The sequence below is a fragment of the Esox lucius genome, chromosome 19 (genome assembly GCF_011004845.1).
Source record: "Esox lucius isolate fEsoLuc1 chromosome 19, fEsoLuc1.pri, whole genome shotgun sequence".
NCBI classification, from domain to species: Eukaryota; Metazoa; Chordata; class Actinopteri; order Esociformes; family Esocidae; genus Esox; species Esox lucius.
The window spans coordinates 40,533,839-40,559,738 of NC_047587.1; the positions used below are offsets into that span (position 1 = coordinate 40,533,839).

At 38.1% G+C, this 25,900-nt stretch overlaps 1 protein-coding gene across 1 annotated transcript in view; it reads left to right on the forward strand.

The window, feature by feature from the left end:
- Positions 1 to 2,363: 2,363 nt before the first annotated feature.
- The window catches only part of lingo1a (leucine rich repeat and Ig domain containing 1a), a 321,228-nt gene continuing 297,691 nt past the window's right edge, over positions 2,364 to 25,900 (forward strand). The window contains exon 1 of the mRNA XM_010901009.4: positions 2,364 to 2,747. The gene's annotated coding sequence lies outside the window, so the exon portion shown is untranslated. The remainder of the gene's footprint in view (positions 2,748 to 25,900) is intronic.

The window sequence follows — 25,900 nt, forward strand, 5'->3', positions numbered from 1 at the left end:
TGTCATTCACGAATGGTTAATTAGCTGTTAAAACAGCCAGTGGCAAAAGAGGATTTGTCAAGATACATAAAAACTTTACTGGCTAAAACCTTCTGTAGCTATGTTATAAGCCTACAGTGAAACTGTTTACTGTTATATTGCGACTATTTATGGAGGATTTTCGAATTATGTCTTAGGATTTGTTCAGGGTAGACACTTGATAAACACTTTGCTGACTACACGATTCTCTCGTCTTTTCACTTGACGAAAAAGTCAGTTATTGTCACCTATATTGATACAGTAGTTATTGTATCAATGTCATTCACGAATGGCTAATAAGATGTTAAAACGGCCAGTGGCAAAAGCAATACAGTTCATAGATACTATTTGTGGTAGAGGAAAACTTAATGAGAAATATTACTCAATTTAACACAATGGTTAATGGTGGTGTCTAAAGAAATATTCAAACTAGACATGATGTTAATGCGTGACAGAATTATATAATGTCAAGAGGCTATGCCAACACTCAGCAGAGGTGTACTGTAGCTTTGGTGGCGTAGTGGTTAAAGACACAGCCTTTCATGTGGGCGGTCCAGGTTTAAATCTTGGGAGGGCAATAACAACCAATGCTTTACATTGCGAGCCGGCTGAATTAGGCTTGCCTGGTTTCTTATTTGATCGTCTTTATCAAGGGGGCCAATATGTCTGGATGGAACTGTATATATATTTATACAAGTTTAGATATAGAAATTCAGGGTTTAAAGGCAACTTGCAGAGGTGCTCATTTGTCACCTAGGGGCAACAGCAAAACGATGATGCTGTCTCTCCTCGTTATCCTGGCACAAATAATTGTTAATCTCTGTAGACATTTTATCCACCTGAATTTATTAACAACCTCCCCAAACCACAACTGCACCAGAATAAATATTTTAAAAAATATGAAGGTCCAGGGCAAATGCTGGAATTGGGTTTATAGTCACCCTATATTTTCAATGTGTATAGATAATTTCACATGCTGCGAGCTACACCAATCAGCCATAAAATTAAAAGGAAACGTGATTCATCAGACCAGGCCACCTTCTTCCATTGCTCCGTGGTCCAGTTCTGACGCTCACTTGCCCATTGTAGGCGCTTTTGGCAGTGGACAGGGGTCAGCATGGGCACTGTGACTGGCCTGTAGCTACGCAGCCCCCTATGCAACAAACTGCAATGCACTGTGTTCTGACACCTTTCTATCAGTACCAACATTAACATTTTCAGCAATTTGAGTTACAGTAGCTTGTTGGATTGGACCACATGGGCCAGCCTTCGCTCCCCACGTGCATCAATATGACTTGGCCAGCCATGACTGTCGCCGGATCACAGTTTTTCCTTCCTTGTATCACTTTTCATTGGTACTGACCACTGCAGACTGGGAACACATCAGAAGGGCTGCAGATTTGGAGATGCTCTGACCCAGTTGTCTAGCCATCACAATTTGGCCATTGTAAAAGTCACTCAGATCCTTACGCTTGCCCATTTTTCCTGCTTCTAACACATCAACTTTGAGGACAGAATGTTCACTTGCTGCCTAATATATCCCACCCATTGATAGGTGACATGATAATGAGATTATCAGTGTTATTCACTTCACCTGTCAGTGGTCATAATGTTATGACTGATCGATGTATATTGGTTATGACATTAGATTGGTTAGACTTTAGCAAAATGCTTATGTAAAAAAGTTGGTACATTGAACAATTGATTAAATAGAAAAATATAACAAAGATCCAAATGAAAATGTACCAAGGTAATGGCCAAGGTAATTATTTTGTTTTGCGAGGAAATTCATTCTTCTTTTTCAATTGTTTTGTATGCCTGCATTTTTCATTTCATATGTGAATTTCTTTAAATGTTCTATCCTTCTTTTATGTTTGGTCTTTCAGAAATTGTTCCCTCTAATCTGAGCTCTCCCTCTCATCTTCTTTTGCCAGCTACCTACATTGTTTATCCAATTTACTTTTCAGTAAGATGGGGAATCAGTCATTTGTTAGATGCAGTGTGGATCTAAATGCTGTATATGTAAAAAAGGTTTCTGTAGCCTGAGCCTCTTTCTGTCTTCTCTGCAATTCACTGGCTCATAGCATTGGCTATGTGTTAGATGGAAACATGGTTAATGAATTTCATTAGTTGTACCTCTGGTGTTTGTGCAATTTATTTCAGCAGGCAAGCTCTCTCCCTCAAATTTCTCTCCCTCCCTCTTTTCATTTTCTCCTCTTCATTTCTCCCACCCTCCACTCTGTCTCTCCTCACTGCAGCTCCTCCTTCCACCTTGCTCGTTTCCAGCTCCCTCCTCCCTCTCCATTTACAAGCTCTCCTTCCATCTCTCTCGCTGTCTCTTTATCTCCCTTTCTCTCGTTATCTCCCTTTCCAACCTCTATCTTCCAGCCTCTGAGAGACACTGTACTTTATGTTAGTGTGTTTGTTCGTGTGGGCGGTTGTGTGAACTGCATGTGTCTGTATAGAAGACAGGCACCTTTTTTGAAAAGTGGTCCAGACTAGGATATCTGAACCCTTCAGTCTTTCTCCGCTCCTCTCAGCCATCTCCTTCTATTTGTTTCCCACGTTTAGAAAAAAAGAAAATATCTGTTAAGAATCAACATTTTTTCTCGTCTGCATCATTTTCAATGGCGTTCTCAATCCCTTCCCTGACCCTGGCATCTTGGATTTAATGAGTTGCCCCGTGGAATAAACCAGGCAATTGTGGAATTCTCTGTGCTACAATTCTGGTAAGAGCACTCTCCCTTCCTGACTCCTTTACATGACATATTGAGAGGTGCATATTATGGGATGCAGGACTGCTAAATGTATTGGAAATATATCTCCATTAAGGATTGAGAAGGGGAGTGAAAGGGGAAGGAGACGAATAGGTAGGGCTAGGGGAAATCCGTGTTGGCTACAGCGGTGTGATTTATTTTGTTAGGGCTGCGTTGAAAATGCTTCCCCTAGAGTTGCTATCTGATATTGATCTTTTGTTATTTTCAGCCCTAGTCCCTTTATGACAACTTTACATGCTCTGCTTGTGAAGGGCAGAATTTATTGAGGAGGCAGTTGTTTCAACATTTTGTAGGAATTAAAACCCATTAAGATATGGAAAATGGTTGCTGTTGAGGCATATGCATCATGTTTACAGCGTTCAAGTGTTTGTGCGTGTATGTGCAAGAGTGTGTTTGCCCTCACGTTTGCACACATGCATGTGTTTGCATTTGATTGCCCTCAAGGAGTGGTATGGGTATATATTGCCAGGACATTTAGCTTGTAACAAAGTTATTTTCCTCCCTATGCATTCTGTCCTGCCGATGCTGAAAATATGCCAGATGTCCTCCATGTTGATTTGTCTGCTCTCCAGACAGAGATTCTTGACAGGTGCTCTGAAATCACAAAATATTAGTATGGCCAGTCCTGGGCCCCCAATGGCTATTTTCTATCTCATTGGTTTTCAGCGTGGTCCACAGGGTTTCTGCTGGTGGTCTGTGTTTTGTTTTGTGTTTTAGATTTACATTTAATTTTATCAATAAAGACAGTTTTATATATGTGCAGTATATGTACATGTGGATAAAAAACCTACATTTTGGGAACATTAATGCTATGATAACATTTTAAATATTATTATATTTCAAATATTTATGAAGCGAAAGGTTAGACAAGTACAATATTACACATTTGAAAGAAAACATTAATAGAAGGAAGGGGAATGTGGACATGAAAACTGCAAATGAAAACTGAACAATGAAGTACTTAGACAATGTAATAACAACATTTGTTTCTAATAATGGGAGGGGTTTGCATTTAACTTTCATTAATGAAATTAGCTCTACATTTGAGTTACAAGATGGCGAATGGTGGCCCACAAGACCTAAACAGATACTGTGTTCTAATAGTTTGTCTGTTTTAAAATGTGTTATTTCGGGTTTGTTGAAGACAAAAAAGACACCTATTAAGTCACAGATTCTGTTGATGACTCATACCAGATTGAAAAGCTTAGGTTAATGGTAGATATATATATATATATATATATATATATATATATATATATATATATATATATATATATATAACTTGCCATTCATTCTGTTTAGCTCATGAAGATAAAAGGCGAACAAAGACAACATTTACTGATGCCATTGTTGCTATTTTAATCCTTTCCGCTGCATCTTGAATGAGCTTAGTCCTTTCATCTTTGCCGCTGTCTTGTTATTAAATCTCTGTTCATCTCCTCAGTCTCCACTACTTCATGAGAGATAGAGGAAGATGGTAACACGGGTGAGGGAGGGCAAAAGAATAACACAGAAAGGGGGACAGAGAGGTCTGGAAGAAGAGAGAGAATGTAGGTAAGAAGAATAGAGAGGTGGAGAGAGTAGCATTTTGTACAAGAGGAAAAGGAGGAGATGGCAAACAGGATGGGTTAAAGGCTTTTAGACAGACCAAATCTTTGGAGGCGTTGGTTTTGGTGGGGCTCAGTTTACACATAAATCCATGCGCGCCAAAATAAAACATGTAAGAGATTGATAGAGGAGGCCTTGCATATAGTGCAACCCTGCCTGCTTTTCTTGTAAAGACCATCAATATTTATCACATTTCCCATTTCAGGGGAGGACCTACGATAACACACTGTTGGCTGGAAGAAATAATAAAAAATAAATCATATTACCTCACCTTGGGCATAGTTTCCACCCCTATTTAATTTCAAATTTTTCATCTGCACTCAGGCTGGGTTGGTATATTGGGATGAATATTAAAAATACAAATGGCCACATATTTTTTTTTCTGAAAGCACAAGAGGATTCACGTGGAGGGAGTGAAAGTTAAGCTGTACAGGCTACTGTAGGGTCTAGCACTATTTGGTTTCATAGATTGTGTCAGTATAGTGACTTGTATCACTGAAGCAGACTTACTAGTTATATGTTACAATGTTGGCAAGTTATTTATAATTGTTTTCCATGCCTCATAACACCAGCAAGTACTTTAAATAGGTTTTAAGAATTAACAGTGCAACAGAAAACATATTATCTCTCTGGGATGATTCACTGCCCCCTTGGCTAATCAGTATTATATTGGAAATGCCAGATCTCTATTTCAGGTATTTTCATCAAACAGTCAGGTTTTCTCCACTGGTATCTGACATAGTGTGTGCCTAAGTTAGACTCAAAACCCAAAGCAAGTGTGCCAAATTTCTTCATTCAAACTGATTGAGAGGTATACCTATTATAGCGCCAGCATGTGGTTAATGCAAGTTGAGTCTTGACAGCATTTGGAACACGTGTAAAAATAAAAATACAACCTCAATATGGTTACCTTGAAAATACATGTAACAGCATTAGTGCAACCACACTATTATTTAGCTTGCTTTTCATGTTATAGGAACTCTCCAAAGTTTATTGAGAACAAACAACAAACAGTATAGAATTTAATAACATGGTTTATGCTGAATCTTAGCCCACCCCAACTCAGAGACCCCTCTGAGCCTGGGTCCTCTCTAGGTTTCTTCCTAAAATTTGGCCTTCTTAGGGAGTTTTTCCTAGCCACTGAAATCCAACACTACTGTTGTTTGCTCCTTGGGGTTTAAGGCCGGGTGTCTCTGTAAAGCACTTTGTGACAACTGCTGTTGTAAAAAGGGCTTTATAAATAAATTTGATTGATTGATTGACGTTTACTGGCTAACTGTTGGTAAATCGATTATTCAGCTTAAGGTGGGATTGGCCCACAAGATTCAGTATTTCAAAGTCCCCCAATATCTAAAATGCAATTTTATTCAAGTGAAGGACTCACATTTTCACACCACAGGCTGTGCAACTGAATTGGTACCTGAATTGGTACCAACCAGTTTTAAGAGTTCTGGTTAGCTTTGGTAGAGTAAAACAAGCTTCCGACTGCTATAACAATGGATTCTACCATGGACAGGTTTATCACACATAGGTTTCAAATCGCTTTACATTTTTAGGTATTGCATTTGCTAAATTCTGATTCAACCAAATAAGCATGATGAAAACTGTTTACTGCTCACATAATAAAACTGCTACTGCTCTGAATAATCATCTGAGGTCCTTGACAGATTCTAACCATTTACTTTCTTTTATGGACACAAAGTAACGTACATGGTGCATGTTATAAACATATTGAAAATTTTATTCTTAGCCCTCTATTAAAACATTTTATTCTATACAATACATCTATTACTTGCATTGAACAGAGAAAATCAGCTTGTCAACTCCAGAACCTGTCACTCCCAACATAGAAACAGTGGTTTAAAGGAAGAATGGTCACAGAAAAAAGCATTATTAATATTCTCTTGCAATGTCAAACAAGCATGTCTTATTTACAAAAATGGTTGCTGTTTGCAAGTTAATAATACATTGTCTTTTTAAATGTGCATAATAGTTCAGCTTTAAAGGTCATCTTTCCACGCAGAGGCGTTGGCTACTCATTTGTCGCTGTATTTACGCAGATTAATTAATAAAAGGTAAAGTGCTTCCTTAAGTGGGCTTTTAAACATATTTGCTTTTAACTGAGTAGCACACGTGTTACTTGGAATAGTATATTATAATCATTTTTAGCTACAATATCTTATAATCATTACATAAAAATAGATAGGGCTCCAGCACTAGGCTCTTAATGTCACCCAACATCAGTGAAAAGTGGGGTTACTTTCCACTGATTCAGAGCATTTGATTATTTTTAGACCAGGAAATTTGAGCTGGCATTCCATATGCAAAGGATATCACAGATTCCACACACTTCATCGTAGCTGCTCGTTGGAAATGCTATAAGGAATAGGTCCACCCTTTGGATGCAGAACTACTCCAATCCTTCTTGGAATGCTGTCATACAGGTCCTGAGCTTTGTGTATTGCACTGCACCATTGTTCAAGATGAAAAGCCTCCAGTTCTTTGAGGGATGGAGGTAGAAATCTGCTTTTCATTCTGTGCACCAGAACTTCTCGTAAAGCTTCAATTTGAATTTCAGTTTGAAGGCAATTGACATCACCCTGGTGTTAAATAAAATACTTTTTTATTTGTTTAGAAGTGTCTATGGGAGCATTATCATGAGGGAATCATAAGGAAACATCATGAGGGACAATGTAAAATGGCCTCATATTATGTGGCTGTTATCAAAACACTTCCAATTTGCTAAGCGTAAGCAATATGGCCAATATACCACAGTGTGTTCTTAGGCACAACTCATCATGGATTGCCTGGACACAACATTTAAGTGACTGGGACTGTATATGCAACGAATGTCTTAAAGATATGTAGTCAAAATAAAGCATTAGACATTTATTTGGATAATACATTCTTGACGAAGCTACATTTTGGTAGAACACTCAAAACGCATGATTTGCATATGACAATGTTTTTGGTTGACAGCATCATCCACATCATGCATATTCTTTTAACGGAAATTAAGATCAAGAAGTTCCATAGAAAAGGATTATTGTATTTCTTTTCTTCTTGGTGCCAGATGGTCTTGTCTGTCATGTACAGATATTGCCATCCCTGCCAGGTGGTGTGCAGCATCAAACTGAGTAATTAGGAATTCTTGAGGTACATTGACTGCAAGTTCAAGATTTGATAGATAATAAAGAAATAAACTACAAAGGCTGTATGCCCTTATTGAAAAAAAAGGTTCTAAAGTGTTGTTTGGCTGTCACTATGGTGAAACCCACTAAATAAAAATGTTTGGGTTCCAAGGATAATAAAAGTTTCCTTTATATTACAGGTAGAACCGCTTTGGTTCCAGAGAATCATTTTCCTCAATGTCCTCCATATATAATTATATAAGCTTCAAATAAGACAAACAGGACAGCAAACAAAATAAACAAATACAAAATTAATAATTTAAATGTTACCTGAAAATGCCTAAGCAATACATTAACAGTATAACAGTCATTTTAAATGCAATGACGTTCAATTCATAGTTGCAAATTTTGTCTGACAATTCTCATCAGGTTTGGGACAGTAGAAAGTCAGGTCATGCGTCCTCCAATACATGCCATGCCAAAATGTGTTGCTTTATATCCCACTGCTAGCTTAGCCAGAATGTGAGCCAAACTATGATGCTTGAAGAAAGGTTGCGTAGACTGTGGACCTCAGCCAGCTTGCTGTTATACAAACCAACACAAGGAGTAACTATAGCACTGTGAGACAATGATTCCCCTGTCGGTATACCTAGGCAATGGAAGGCCAGTTGTGCACTGACACTTGTAACCTCCAGAGTCTATTTAAATTCAGACTAGGTCAGAAGTATGACCAGATGGACAAGGACAGGGACAGCAACGGGCCCTCCAAACCAGGTACTCCGCAAGTGTGGACCAGGACTTCATCTCATCCTCCGTTCAAAACGGAAGGAGACTGGGAAAATTCAGAAAATGCATTCCTCATATCAACAACGATTTATAGCGGAGATGGAGAACTTAGAGAATGGAGAACTGACCCAATCCCCCAGCACAATTATATAGCGTAAGACCTTGGAACTGAGACATGGGGGGTCCGGCGACACTGTGGCCCTATCTGGGGGAGGCCCCGGACAGTGCCCAAAAGGCAGGAAATCAATCCACCCACATTGCCAGGCATCAACCAAAGGGACACCCACCAACTGCAACCACCCTGAATGAGGGCCGAGTATTGCCAGCAGAGTACAGCCCAATTGCACAACAGAGAGACAACAACAAGCCATTGACTTTTCCCCTGAAAGGCATTCTTATCTTTAGCCCAGAGGATGTGGCATCCATGATCCATGATTCTTCAGATCACAGGAACGTTTTTTACTTTGCCTCAGTCCATCTTAAATGAGCTAGTGCCCAGAGAAGGTGGCGGCGGCATTTCTAGATCTTGTTTAAAGCTTTTTTTTTTCTTTTTTGAGTGGTAGAGTTTTAATTTGTATTTGTGGATGCAATGACATACTGTGTTCACAGACAATGGTTTTCGGAAGTGTTCCTGAGCCTATGTGTGATGTCTGCTCCGTGTGGCACCACAGCACCGCAGTGATGGCAGCAGCGCACCCCAAGGACGCACCTGTTTTTACTTAGTGATTAGTTCAGTATATATTTTTTCTGTTAATCACAGTGCAGCACAAATTATTGTTTCTTGTCTGAACGTGAGGTGTTTCTCCAGATAAAGTTTTGAAAAGTTTTTGCTTGTGTTTTGTCTCCTTTTTTTCACTGCCTCATTTTTATGCACACATTGCACTCGCACCATCACACCATGCAGTGATGTCCACTACAGAATCAGGTCTGTTTTTAATGCAGTGCTGCCTGAGGGCCCAAAGATCATGGCTATCCAATATTGGTTTTCAGCCTTGTCCCTAATGTACAGAGATTTCCCTGGATTCTCTGAATTTTTTAATTGTACTGTAGATGATGAGATCCCCTCACTCACAATTAAATGTTGAGAAACGTTATTCTTAAATTGTTGCACTATTTGTCTTTCACAGAGTGGTGAACCCCTCCCCATCTTCTGAAACACATCCTCTCTGGGATATTCTTTTTATGCCCAATCGTGTTACTGACCTGTTGCCAATTAACCTAATTAGTTGTTTTATTGTATCATTACACAAACTTTTCTTCTTTTGTTGCCCCTGTCCCAACTTTTTTGAAACTGGCATCAAATTCAAAGTGGGCATTTATTATTCAAGAAACAATAACCTTTCTCAGTTTCAACATTTGATATGTTGTCTTAATAATATTTTCTATTGATTATAGGGTTTCAAGGATTTGCATATCATTGCATTGCAACTTTTTTGGAAGTATACACCGATCAGCCATAACATTATGACCACCTGCATAATATTGTGTAGGTCCCCCTTTTGCCTTCAAAACAGCCCTGACCCATTGAGGCATGGACTCCACTAGACCTCTGAAGGTGTGCGGTGGTATCTAGCACCAAGACATTAGCAGCAGATCCTTTAAGTCCTTTAAGTTGTGAGGTGGGGCCTCCATGGATCAAAATTGTTTGTCCAGCACATCCCTCAGATGCTCGATTGGATTGAGATCTGGGGAATTTGGAGGCCAAGTTAACACCTTGAACTCGTTGTTGTGTTCTTCATACAATTTCTGAACCATTTTGGCTTTGTGGCACGGCGCATTATCCTGCTGAATGAGCCCAATGCCATCAGGGAATACCGTTGCCATGGAAGGGTGCACATGGTCATCCATGTGATGTAAAAGGAAACGTGATTTATCAGACCAGGACACCTTCTTCCATTGCTCCATGGTCCAGTTTTGATGCTCACATGCCCATTGTAGGCGCTTTCAGCATTGGACAGGGGTCAGCATGGGAACTCTGACTGGTCTGCAGCTATGCAACCCCATATGCAACAAACTGCAATGCACTGTGTTCTGACACCTTTCTATCAGTAACAGCATTAACATTTTCAGCAACTTGAGCTATAGTAGCTTGTCTGTTGGATTGGACCACACGGGCCAGCCTTCACTCCCCACATGCTTCAATTTAGTTAAGAGCTTACTTATCATCCAGTCATGGTCACAGTTCAGAACGAGTCACAATGATGATGAAAGAGTTTTTACATCTGCATCATGGCTGGTGTTGCCAATAGTAAACAGGAAGTTAACAACTCATCTTTCTGCGTAATGGTTTCCTGGGGCCTTACTCTGGGAAAGACAACATGCTATAATTCACAATGGCCAGTTGACTTCATGGGTTCCTGTTGTAGTAAAGACCAAATTCAAACTCCTCAATGTCATAAAATAGTTTTCATAATGTCAATGCCAAAAGCTCTATTTCAAATATGAAGTTTCATATGCAGCCATTGAATGGCTATGGTGAATATCTTAGGCCATGTTGAATGAATGCTAATATCATACACCAAGTGTAATTGGTGTTTATTTGCCGAATGATTGTTCTGCGTTTTGTCCAGCAATTCAAATAAACATTTTAGGGCACTGATAAATGAGAGCATTACACATGCTAACCTTTTGCCTATTTTTATGAGATTTGGGTCTTTTGGGAATGATTGGCTCTGTTTGGTGATAACAAACACCTCGATGTACTCCGTGTACACACCTAGCTGTACCATGTGCACTATGACAAACTGCTGTATTAATCCTCAAGGTTGGATGGCAAGAAGGTTCATGTTGTTAAAATGGACAACATACATTATAAGTAAATGTTTAAATTCTAATATGGCATGACACCAGTAAACCGAGTTAACTGATGTTTAACTACAGTATATCTACAGTATACAGTGATCGGTTTTAGTAAGCTTGCCATAGTTAAACCACATGGAACAAGTCTTGGGGTCATTTTGAAAATGGTGAAATAAAGCACTTCTAATCTTTGACAGCTAGCACATCTTTACACAAGAGATTATTATTTTGCGACAGAGTCAGATGATTATACTAAAATTATAATTATACTGTAACCACCTCAATGAAAAAGTAACTCACTTTGCTCCATGAACTGTATACTGATATTGCTTTTTCAGAATCAAAGAACAATTATCACCAAATAAAATGTAAAATATTTTTTTTTAAATCCTAAATACATAAACAATAAATAGTGGATAAATCACTTTTTATTCTGGTCAAGCTTATGAATACAGTGCCCTGAAAAATAAAACAAAAACGTATTTTTGTATTTCTCTCACCTATAATGTACATTATTAAGTACTTGACATCGGAACGCTATCATACGAAGTAAGGCTTTATCCTGAGATGCTGTGATTTAATGGCCATTTGCCTGCTAATGTTTATAAAATCCCTTCATTCTGCCTCTTATCAGATTACTTTCATCACTGGGAATTTAATTTTATTAAATAATCTTTGAGACAAGTCCCAGATAATCATTTAGGGACAGAAAGGATGGACAGAAGCCTGCATGCACACACAAACACAACATCAATATAAGATTAGTCTATTAGCGCCTATGAATCCAAATGTATCTGTCTTAAATGTCAATATTTTCTCATCTATTTTAATTTAAACCAAAACACTATCCTCTGTGTACGCATGCATCATGAGCAACTCAACACGTTTACACATAGGGAGGGGTTGTTTTGGGGTTAGGATCTGTCAGTATTGTGAGCTTGGATAATTTGGATGAGAGAAAAAACATCTGGTGTGATCATTAGTCCAAACTACAACAAGCGTTTTTGTTCACAGACACTCTTCCGCTTTGGTTTGCTTTCTTTTAATTAAGAAAGACAGATTCTGCTCAATGACTGGTCTAGATGGTCTAGTTAGACAATTGCAAATGGGCCAAGATACGGTCCCAATGGCAGACCCACTGGTGTTGAAATACCTTGCGCTCTTTCAAGACAGATGTAGTATGTTTGCGTAAGGCATTTGTTTTCAACAAAACATGTGTGTTCCAGTGGTATAAATTGCAGCCTCTAGGGGGGAAAAATGTACTGCTGTGGAATGGGTTTGTGACAAGCCCATTGCTCTTTCAGCAAAAACATCCCTCCATCTCCTGTCAAACAACACATGTAAATGCCTGAAGAAATATCTAAAAATATTCACATTGAACATTCAACACTTTGTTCATTCAAAGACTGTCCAGTTGTATTGACACGAATCAACACAGAAATGTACTGTTGTGAAGCAGAACTCTTGATGTTGTGTTTTTGCAAAGAGGGCGTGGTAACTTGTGTGACAAATCGGTAACACTTTATTTGAAGGGGTATGCATAAGAGTGACATGACATTGTCATGATACTGTCATAACATGAAGGAATCATTTTGAATGTTTATGAATGTTGTCATTAGGTGTCATTCGGTTGATTATGACATTTTTCATGCAAGGTTGACATTGTTTGTGATGTATTTGTTATGACAACTTGACATTAACTGAGACAAAATATCCTGTCAATGTCTTTGTTATGAAAACTTCACATTAACTGAGACAACATAACCTGTCAGTGTCTTTTTTTATGATAACATGACAGTAACCAAAACAACATAACCTATCATAAACATGGGCCTAATTCTCAAACTTGAAGAAACTATTTAGCCAGTATTCTGTCTGCCATAAAAGGAACTTTGCTGATCCTGAGACTGGTGCTCATACTCAGCATACTGAGCCTACATGGCAGAAATATAAATTGGAAATATGGAGTCATAAAGGTAATCACACTCCTGAGTCACTGAAGATTCACCTCAAAATGATAGTGGCACCTCTGGTTAGCCATACGCTATTATAATGGTGTCTTGGGCAGACTTTTCCATGATGTCAAAAAACAAGTCAAGTTAATATCAACGTTTTTTGCAGGAAAACTTTTTGTACTGTAATGTTGTTAATGTTAATGCAGGACATCCATTCATGTAACTAGTGGTTTGCATGAACAATAGGCTAAGTAATATACATTATTCAAGAGATAATATACAGTACATAATCCATTGTTAATATGATTACAGTGTGTTAACCATTATTAAAAGGTAGACTGGCTACTTGCATCTTCACATAGGTGTGACACATACAAAATGTATGGTCGCATTTGGGGTTGATAATTAATTTTGAAGGACACTTTTATACTGTTACTACGGTTGGCCTATTGGGGGCAGTTTGACGTGGTCGTGTTGCGTTGCGTTGGGAATGTTAACGATAACTTGCCTGTTCAAGTGTATGTAGAAGGTTGGAAAAGCGTGGTAATTGTATTACTATGACAGAGACCCATGTCTATGTAAAATGCCGTGACGGTGGTGCAAAAAATAATTTGTTACTGTACTGAATTGTCCTGACAATATCCCTAAGATTAATATAATTGAATTTTGGAACTGCATTGTTTAGGAACTTCGCAATCGTGGCACTGTAAGGGTTAGCGATTAGCTAGTTCCTTGTTGTTAGCTGGCTTCTGTTGGTTATTAACTGGCTCCAGTTAGCTGTATGCTAGCTCCAGTCAAGTGTTTGTCAGTTCCGGGTAGCACTATGTTAATTTGCTCAGCCATGTTCTATTTGTGTTAACATGAAGGTATCTAGCCTACTTTATAAATAATGTTTTCAATGTGATTAAATTATGAATATTTTATATTTCTGAGGCTATTGTTCATGCAAAGAACTAGTTACTGTACATGAATGGATGTCCTGTATCAACCTTGACAAATTACAGTACTGTGTTCTTGCAAAAACGACATGAGTTTATGTCCTGTGTCACCATGAACAAATGACACTACACTCTGTTAATGCATTTGTAAACCATTAATAAAGTAAGGGTTATCATTGTTAACCGTTTGTTAATGTCTTGTTCATCATTCGCCTTATTCACCTATGGCACTTCCTTTAAACCAAAACGAGGCTGTGGGGTACGGAAGTAACGTTGGCCCACCCATCTGTAGACTTCTGTCATAACGTTACCTACAATGCCGCCACATTGTTGTGTTCCCAAATGTATGTCTTCAAAGGGAAAGAAATCCTATACAGGTCAAACCTTCCAACGTTTCCCCAAAGATCCTGTACTTTGCTGTGAATGGATTAATAAAATAAGAAGAGATCCCGGTCACCATTTCAAGGTAAGATATTAACATTAGTTTACAATGCTAACGTTAGCCATATTTACGTTAACTGTCATGGAGATAGCTAGCTAAACCTTCTGGCTAAATAGACATGACTTGATTAGCCACGCACCCGTCCTTTTTAAGTTATAACAAGCGAAGGGCTGATTTGGGGGTACCGTTAAGCAAGTTGTTGCTCTTTTTACTAGCCTGGTCAGCTAACGTCCTGCCGTGGGTAGCCGTGTCTTACAGCAAAATATAAACAAGCCGTGATCTGTGCCTGTTTATGATAATAACCATTGCTAATCTAGACCATGTTAAGCACACAACTACGTATAAACAGTAATATCCATTTTACTGGGTTTGTGCATCCCAGTAGACGACATTACTGATTCGTTTTTAGCATCTGTGTTACCTGTGAGACCTGAATAGTACCTTCCCCAACCCTACGTAACATCGCTATGTGAACTGAGCAACCCATGCCTGTAAACAAATTAACTTATACTTAATATTTAATCATTTTAATAACCAACAGTAGCACCCTGCCTTGCTTTGTAGTGACACTTTGGAAATAAGGTATTTTGACTGATGGTTCCAATACACTTTTAGCTAAAGATCACATCAACTGCACATAACATGTTATTTTTAGTCTAGCAGGGAAAGATGAACTGTTGATATGAACGATCAAGATGAACTGTTGATATGAACGATCAAGATGAACATTTGAACGTTTAGCAAGCGTATTTGTTCTAGCAGTGGCACCACTCCTCAAACTGAGCAGTTTATCCACAGTCATGATACCTGAATGTTGTAAGGTGCCTCGTTTTTGGCTCTCACACTGACTGTCTCGCTCCTCTTGAATGTCGGTAAAATAATTTATTGTTAACACTCAAAATAACAGTTAGTCTGGTGTGGTTAATATATCTTAACAATGCTTAGCATCAGCTTGTAATGTTGTCACGTCCCCTTGTTTTATCTAGCTAACTTTAAAAGTATAACGTTAACTAATGTTGATTTCAGCAAAAAATCAGTGATCGTCCATGCATTACCTTCCACGTCGTGCACATATCCCTCGATCCAGTTGCTGTATCCTTTCAGAAAAACAGCCCGGGGACTCATGCAGTCCTTATTGGCCCATTTTTCGTCCACTATTATTTCGGGAAGACATGAAAGATTTGATGTCCACACAGGTATCGCCACGATGACAGACGCCCGCTGCTGCGCTCTGTCAATGAACTTCCGGTTTAGAGTGTACCCACTAGCCTCGTTTTGGATTTCAAGATGGAGGCGCGTTGAATAAAGTCAATTGTTCATCAATGTTCGTTCAAGGTAACTACTGCTTTTGTTAATGGTTGTTCGTGTACCCTTATCGGAAAATGTTATCAAAGTAGGAATGTTTCAAAGTAGTGTTTTTTTTTAGGAAACATTTGTTGTGCAAAAACAATATAGGAAATGTATTGCTTTTGTTAAGGTATTTAAAAACATTTGACAGACTTAATTAGATATTTTTGACAGTATTTGACAAACTTAATGACATCTTTATGACAATTGTACCACTTTGCTTGAGGTCAAGAAAAGTATTCATGACACTGTTATGAATGCTTTTGACAATGTTATAACACGTCATGACAGCTTTATTACAAGTCCAAATTGTACCACTGTACTTGAGGTCAAGAAAAATATTAATGACACTGTTATGAAAGTCTTTGACAGTGTTACAACACGTCTTGACATCTTTATGACAACTCCAAATTGTGCCACTTTACTTGAGGTTAAGAAAAATATTCATGACACTGTAATGAAAGTCTTTGACAGTGTTACAACACGTCTCGACATCTTTATGACAACTCCAAATTGTACCACTTTACTTGAGGTTAAGAAAAATATTCATGACACTGTTATGAAAGCATGTGACAGTGTTATAATACGTCATGACATCTTTATGACAAGTCCAAATTGTGCCACTTTACCTGAAGTCAAGAAAAATATTAATGACACAATTATAATGGTCTCATGACAACCAATGTCAAAACCAACCACATAGGACAGTTGTGTTTAATGCTAACACAAAGCTAAATAACTTCTTCAAGTTTGATAATCAGGCCTGCTATGATATGTTTATGACAGGTAATGTTTCTGACTAACTGTGCCACAGCATGTTTTTGCTCCGTAGCCGACTGGAAGGCCCTGCAACGGGTGGTGGAAACCGCCCAGCACATCACTGGTACCCAGCTCCCGGCCATCATAGACCTCCAGCACAAGCAGTGTCTGCACAGGGTGTGTGACATCAGGGACACTTCACATCCATGCCACAAACTGCCCTCCTTCCATCAGGCAGGTGGTACAGTTCTCTTCGTTCCTGCACCAGCAGGCTCAGGAACACTTTCTTTCCATCTGCTGTAACCCTGCGGAATTCCTTGACCCATCACTAACCATATCCACCCTTGGCACTACTGGACTCTGACACTGCCTTGCCAAGCCTGAAGTTTTCAGTTGTTACAGGAACCTCGGGAACCTCATTGCTGCTATCCCTACATTTCAGTTGCACATACTTGTTCAATTACAATAAAGTTGAATCTAATCTAATGTTGTCGTGGTTAATGTCAAGTTGTCATAACAAAGACATTGACAGGATATTTTGTCTTAGTTAATGTCAAGTTGTCATAACAAAGACATCCCAAACAATGTCAACTTTGCATAAAAAATGACATAATCAACCGAATGACACCTAATGACAACATTCATAAACGTTCATAATGATTCTTACATGTATCATATCATGGCTATGACAGTATCATGACAATGTCATGTCAATCTTATGCTCACCCTTTCAAATAAAGTTTTACCGACAAATCTAACTGATACTCATACCAAATTTGGTGTGAAAGCTACCGAACTGGTGATGCGGATAAGTTATTTTCATCCAAGATTTGGGAAAATAGGCTTGACATTTTGACAGTGCAAAACAGCAGCAGTGTGGCACTGTTGTCAAACAGGCTATATAATTTTAGAGTTTCCCAGTAGACCCTGTTGTCATGATTAGTATGAAATGGTTAGCATTGTGGTTGTACAACCTGTCTAATGTAGCACTTTACACATATTATGTAAGTTCGATTGGATTCCAAGAAATACGCTTTAATTTCCCTCATGTAACTACTATCCAAATGTGTTTCAACCTTGAAGGTAACCTACATTACTGCATGTCTCTCAGGTCACATTACAGGTATTCTAACCAGGGCAATGTTACTGGAGATACTGTCAGGCTATCTCAGTATGCTTTTAGCAAACCAAGGACATATAAAAGAGGGTGGTGTTTAAGCGCCCACCACCAGGCCAGCACAGCAAGGTTTGGCAAGAAAGTGTTAAAGGGGCATTAGTTTCTCTATTTGCTTCCAGTTAAGACATGGAGCTAGGCAAAGGAGCTGCGTTGTGTTTGGCCTCATTAAGGGCCACGCAGGACTACAGAGGTATCAGCTTACTTCTATTCCTGTCACATGGAGCAAAACACTCTGTGACACTGAACCACAGTAGAGTGAAATTGGCTAACACAGTGAGGGAAGTGTGAATGGGGGGTTGTGCAGCGAATAGTATAACACATCTGAGGCAAAGAACTCAATTTAATTTGCCCCAATCTATTCAGGAATTTAAGGGGTTGCTTCACTGCCAAAAGCTTCGCCACATTATCTCCATTTGCCAAGGCTTAGCTCGTTCTTTGTCCTGTGTGGAGAGATGCTACTTGTCTTTCGGGCTGTAGACAACAGCATGGACTAACATATTCCTATAGTGTCTGGAAGCTAAAGGATCAGAAAGATAATGAATGCGTCAATGATGCATCGATTGGCCTTTCTTCTAATCCCATTTCATCATAATATGTCTTGTTATAAGAGCTGCATAGACATATATTTGGAGCTTGAAAAATTTTGCAGATATGTGTACACAAATTCCAATATGCTGTGATAAGGACTTTTATTCACACTTCTGTATAAGGTGGTTTTCCAGCCATATTGAAGTTTTTACTTTATCCAGTGATGGTATAGATTGGAAATGCATGGGAATATCATAGATGGCAAACTGCCAATGTTTGTTAATTTTCATTGATGTTCACCTGAGCTCCTCAGTCACTCCTACTCAAGTTTAAGAATAAGCATGTCTATTGAATCAGATATTGTTACAACAATGCTTATTTTGTTTGTTTCTTTGCTCAAGGATAACTCTCCGCAGTCTGTACCGGGGCTTTTTATTCCCACTTCCCTAAGGAGGATTCATATGTCATGCAGCGTAGGGGTGTAGATGTGAAGGTGCCTGGGTTTGCAAGGGTATGTGTGTGTGCACAAAGTATTTTGGCAAGAGAGATATGCAAATCCTTTTCAGGTGACAAATGGTCTGGTGATGTGGAAGTGGGGGATTATGGGGTATGGTCAGGTTGAGCCTTGGGTAAGGAAAAAAGGATTGGAGTCAGCAGGAGGCTTCAGTGCTAAAGAGACTGAAGTGGGCCAGACTCTGGTGAGCATGTTACACTTAAGCCAAATTGGACAAGATTCTTGGAGTAGGGAGCCAAGTGGCATCAGCTTGCTGCATGTGATCCCTGCTCAAGGGTTGTGGACAGCAGTATTAGCAGGATAACTAGAGTGGGTTTCTGAGGGTGCAGTAGAATAGACAGTGGTTCTTAAAATAATTAACAGTCTGAAAGAAGAATGACAGGGCTTTGAAGAAGGGAATTTAATCTGAAATTAACACCTGCAGTCAACTACTACTGATTACGCCAACCCTTGTGCTGTTGATTTCATGGAGAACTTCTTTAGAACTGTTCTAAATGACATTTTAATGCAAAAACTTATCCCTGAATGATATCCAGTCTAAAACCCCCAAAGACCAAGAAAGGCAAGAACCAAGGAACAAACCTGGAAGAAAGCTGCACTGTCCTCTTCGGGTGTGCCAGATTTAACCTGAAAAAGCACAAACGTAACTAAGGGATTAAAAACCCCAATAGTAAAAAGAAAACTGCCTATTCAGCAGTGTGGCCCATGCAGTTTTATGCATTGGTATTCTCTGTAATACCACCCGCTCAGCTTCCCAAACCAAAAGCTGACATTTAATTTGCAACCAAAATGAGGTGAACTTTGTCTGCAGCAGGTCATTTTGTAGCCTTAATGGAAGTGCACCTCCCAGACCTCTTATCTGCCATTGCTGATGTTGCTGTGTGGGGCACATCCATTGATAACTGACTGGTCTTTTTGTCTGAGTTAAATGGCTTTAACAACCCCTTTTAATACAGACCAAATTACAATAGCATCAGTAACTATTACCAAGGTCAATTAAATATGTTATCTGGTGCAATTCAGATATGACCAAATCTTTTCATTACGATGTATTAGGATGAACTGTAATATCCCAGAGAGGGAAATTGATTTAGACACATAGTAGAAACATTAAACACTACACATAACACTTTTAAAATAATGCATGCATTGCACTTTCCCTCTCATATAGCCACATACAGTATCTCACAAAAGTGAGTACACCCCTCACATTTTTGTAAATGTAAAATATTTTCATGTGACAACACTGAAGAAATAACACTTTGCTACAATTTAAAGCAGTGAGTGTACAGCTTGTTTAACAGTGTGAATTTGCTGTCCCCACAAAATAACACAACACACAGCCATTAATCTCTAAACCGCTGGCAACAAATGTGAGTACACCCCAAAGTGAAAATGTCCAAATTGGGCCCAATTAGCAATTTTCCCTCCCCGGTGTCATGTGACTCGTTAGCGTTACAAGGTCTCAGGTGTGGAATTTAGCATTTTTTATTGTTAACCATGTCAGAGGCGCATGTTTGATCTATCTGAATTTTATCAGATAATGGTTTCCTCAAACGTGTTCTGAACGCAGGGATGCCATCTCACTTTTTACCTTCCTGGCAGTTCATGTTAGGTGGGTCATTTTAGATTTTAGTTGGATTGATGAATTGCCAAACATGACTGTGATGCCATGTCTCAAGATGCTCCCATGTGGTAGAACAGGAGCATTATATTTTGGTCAACAACTGTAAACGTTGAGTCTACTGTACGTTGGTTATTGTCGGATTCTAGAGCAAACACTATACTTGGACTTTCCAGCCGAGCACATTATAAATCCAGATACTTGTATAAACTTACAGGTGTTTTTTTGTAATTTTGGACATGTGGTTGTCTGCTCCATTTTGTTTACATTATAGACCAATTTGGAGTGGACGTCATGGTTACGATCCTCGAATAAAAGTAAAGAAAAAAGATTGTTCTGCCGTTGGATGTCAGAATAGGAATGCAAAAAAAAGACGCTAAATGCAGACGTTTACAGTTGCAAGCCATTAAACAGACATACTGGACCAATGAAATTATCTGGAATGCTCGTCTCTGCAGTGCTCATTTCATATCAGGCAAGGTTTTGTCAACTGTTTATCACACACAGGCAAAATCATTGATGTAGTTATAATAATAACGATAAATTAGTAACAGCAGTAGGCTATTTCATACTGGTAAACACCACTGACCAACGTTAGCAACATTATCTATCGCGTAAGCAGAATTAACATGCAAACAAACCAAACTGCTTATACTTAGACAGTTTAGCTTACATCCCTCAGTATTTATGCAATCATTTAATGAATGAATATGATATACAGTAATATTATTTCTGTGATTTACTTTACAAAATAACTGGAGAAGGTGTCCGGATGATCCACATTCCTATATGTTGTAAAGAGGTTACTGTTGCTCTTTGCCACCAGTTCGGCTCCGCCCACAAAATGTCATCACTGTTTAATAACACAAAAAGGGCCTATAGATGCATCCTTGAATTCTTGGCCACTGGTTGTAAAAGTGGCGCTGTTGAGCCAAATGCATCACTGAACGTTGAGTAATGTGTCATGTATTTGCAGATAATGTATGTGCTAGTGTTAGATTGATATCATTTTTTTTAGGCCAATACCGATATTTTGGGATTAAAGTGGCCGATAACTGATTTTATATGCCCATACTCCCCATCTTTTTAATTACAATCAAATTTACGACAACAGACACAAAACTGACTGAAAATAATAATAAAATGCAATTTTCCAATACATTTCCAAATAGAGTGCTGAGTTCTGCGCCAATCTATTTTGGTTGAAAAGCAGGGAACCTTGCATTAAGTATGAAAGCACATCTATAGTTAAATGAACACCGCAGTGATTAACTTAGAAAAATATCTCCTGCAGGCAGCCACACACAGGTAATGCTTAACATCAATAATGACTATATACTTGCTGATGCAAAGATCTCATTATGCAGACAATTGTGGCATGCCTTTCGTGGATGTAGACGGGATCGGGATGGTAGCTTACCAATAACACCCAGCTGCAAATTAGTTATTCTGTAGATAAAAACAAAGGCTAACACTAATTTACTAATAAAATTTGCTAATTTTGTGGTTGCGTGAATAAATAATTGTTAATAATTTGCAAATGTTGGTTCAAGTTAACTCCCACATGTAAATTAGACTTTGTTATCCTATTCGTAACATCAACAACTTTGCTATTGTGCCAACCCATTTTCTTGGGCTAATGCTAACTAACGTGACAAGATAACATGTGTTGCTTCAATAAGCTAGATAACAGGGTGTCTTAAATAATAATATAAAATGAATGTCTACGTGGCACATTATTGTCAGAGCTGGTGAATGAAGTCTTAGTTTAATTTAGAGCAGTAATTTGATTTGCGTCACACTCAAGTACGAAAATATTTTACTTTGCTAGATTGTCCTTGATTGATTGTCCAGCATTACTGAAAAATGAAAGGATCCCACTGCAGCGGTATTTTTTTTGATGACACCTTCCTGGTAGTGTTGCTTGGCAGCAGCTTTTAGTTTTGTGCACCAGTGGGGCATTTTGATCAACTACATGAAAGGGATTATCGGCTTGACTGATATCCAAGGGCCGAAAACGGCAAAATTACTAAAAGGCAAAATCGGTGCAGATAATCGGCCAGGCTGGTAATCGGTTTCCCATGTCATCAAAACCACTGGTTTTTTTTTAAAACTTGGAATTTCATGGCTAACTGAGTATTGGTAGTGATTTTACATTTTGATAATGCACATATAAACAAAATATTATACCTCCAGCCCAAAATGGGAGGTTTAAAAAAACATTTTATTCACAAAGACCCAGACTGCATTTTTAAGGATTTTATGGTGTTCATGACATCACTGAACAACCCTGTGGATCTCTGCGGATATCTGGGACAGCAGGGTAGCATAGTGGTTAGAGCATCTTCCCAGTCCTTGAAGAATTCCTTGATCTAATCCCTGATGTGGCAAAGGAGAAAACTCTAATATTGTGTCTTTATGCAAGGCAGTTAAAGGAGTTTATTATGAAATTATTTATAATTAGGGATACCTGGAGGAAATTGGATCTCTCTAAAATGAAAATGGATGGATCTCCCATCAGATAAAATATTTTTTATGACACCCTCAACAACAAAACAAATCCCAATATCAAAAAGAATAATTAAAACCAGTGATTAATTTGTACATCATGACATGCCGGAACCACAATAAGTACAAAACATGATAGTTGGGGTGCTCAAGGTACCAGAATACTTGACATTTGCTTTTTATAATGATGTATAGAATATGCAGGTTGGCAAATAGGATATAAGATCTCTGAACATGTTATTTTCTTTTTTGTGTAATTTTACACACCAATAATAATTGTATTACTACATAAATCATCTAAATAAAAGGGTACTTTGACACTGACAAAAGGAAAATCAAAGATCTATAAATGATCATATCTTGAATCCATGAATCCAATAATACCTAGAGTATTGTCCTTATTTACAAGCTTTCTAGTTTCTGACTCAGCCATACATATCAACAAAATTTGTTTTAACGCACCCTGTACAGTCATCAGTTGAGCTATCACAATTTCTGTGGAATCACATTACACAAATAATTTGAGTAACTCAATTCTAAGTATTTCAGCAATTATAATTCAAATAATAGTGCCACACTCATAACAGTTCTTTTCAGTAATAACACTTGTGTTATGAACTATAATATTTGTTGTTGGCTACATAGAAATATAGGGTCCTGCCTAGTTGACTAGCCCCTCATTAGGGTTTCAGCAGTTCACTAACGTAATCTCACAAATAAAATGTTTGCCATTGAAAGCCTTAAAGTTCACCATGATGGAGAGTTATCCATTGACACCAATTATCCATGCCACATTTGATACTATTGTGTTCAAAACATGGCTGCTAATTATCAATAAACATGTGCAAGGGCGTGGTTTTGCACATTTATGCACACAACTGCTACAAGGATAATGATATTAGAATTCTACTTTGCCTGTATGTTAACAAAGATGATAGGACAAAAATGACAGCAAAATGTTTTAATCAACCACTCGGTGGCGCTATTGGGGTTTTCCACATATGCTAGCTCACCACACTCCTCTTCCCAGCAAAGCAACATGCCAGTGGCCCACCAGTGGCCCACTAGTTTTCTGCCACTGCGGCTGCCGAGCGTTTCTGCAAAGCATCCAGCCAGTGGGCCGCCATTTTTTTATATAGCAGCCACCGGTGGGCCGCTTTCATTACAATGCCTTCCAACAATACCCTGATCACCGGCTGCTTTTATGCACTAAATCCAGAGGGATGCCTCACGCCCCAATATTAGGTTTTATTTATAATAATCCTTTACAAAAATGTTTGTCATATCACAAATGACAATGAACTGAATAAAATCTAAACAATTTATTTAAAATAGTGCAAGATGCATGCAAAAAACATGCATTATACAGCAAGCATACAAAATAAACATGTGCAAATTAATTTATTTTTTATTTTTTAAATAGTGCAAAAAAACGTGTCCAGCAACAGACATAGTAAAATTACAGTATAGTTAATGTGAAAACGTACAAAATAAACATAATACAATACAAAATAAACAAGGGCTAGAATGGCAGTAATATACATAAGTATGACCTAGCAGCAATTGATAGTTATTGAATCATAGATACATCAGTGCAATAAGCTTACGAATGGTGGCATAACACTACAGTCAGAATTAAGAACATTCACTCAGAGCTATAAATATATTAAGAGGACACGATTTAAACAAGTAAGCTAACGATGTTACCATACCTGTTCAACTGTTGAAATGTGAAGAAGCACAAAACATCCAAACTTGAGGATAAACGAAGAAACAAAAAATAGTAAGCAAACAAACTTGTGGACACACGAAGAAACAAGGGTTACTGTAGGTATTTCATCTCAGGCCAACGTTGTTTTTTTCAAGCTCAGTTTCTATAACTTGTTTTCCCGCCAATGGTTTAGAACTTGTGTTCAGCTACCAGTGACTTTGACTAAAGAATTTGAATGTTAATAGAATATTGCAAGTCATTACGTTCTTACTCAGTGGTTTTGCGCATATAGGCACAGAATTCCTATATGCTTAATCAAATTTTTGTTTTACTTAACAATCTTGATGACAATGTGTGCAAGTACTATTCATTTAATCACACAGTGGCACTATTGAGTTTTATGACATATGCAACCTTACAATGTTAATATTGTCTTTATTTACATGATTATTCACAATTTCACTAAATATTGTAAAAATAATGAATTCCGATTCTTGCATATTTAGTAATGGACATATATGATCAGTGAAAAACACCTTTATGAAGGTTATGTTGAGTATGTTTGGCTAATTACTGTCTACAGGGTTAAAATTAAGAGACCACTGCAAATTAAATGCTTTTGTTTCTCAGTCAAAACTTTCCTTTTCAAATTTTTTGCAGTGGTCTCTTACTTTTTTCTAGAACTGTATGTGCGCAGCCATGTTTGTTTTCATTGCATTGGATTCTGGGATCAAATGTCTCTGCGACCAAATATGTATCACCAATCTGACCGGAAGTTCAAATCTTGATTACCTTCCTGTCTCTGAATCACTCATCTTTTGACCTTTATCTGACTTTGATGAACACATTTTAGCGGAGAAGTTGCAAATCGTGAAATACCATGTGTGACAGACCAGACATCATGAAATTTTAAGCTGATCAGGCTGTTTTCTTTACCAGAAGGCAAGTAAGGTAGGTAAATCTTTGTGGTCTATAATCTGTAATTTGTAACATCTATAAAAACCAAATATAATGCAATTGAACAAAATAGTAAGGTAGATGATAATTGGGAACGGGGGTCGTACTTTTTAACGATGTTGGACATTTCAGAAATGGTCATTAATGACACGCTAGTTAACATTTTGTCGCTAATAATCACGAAACATTGACGACTTGGTAAAATTATTCAGTACAAGAAGATATTGTTCTAAACTGTTTCTGACCAGAGGCCTGTTTTACTGGTCTAGTGATGTTAAAATTATATTTTTATACTTTAATATACATTTCATTAATGCTATA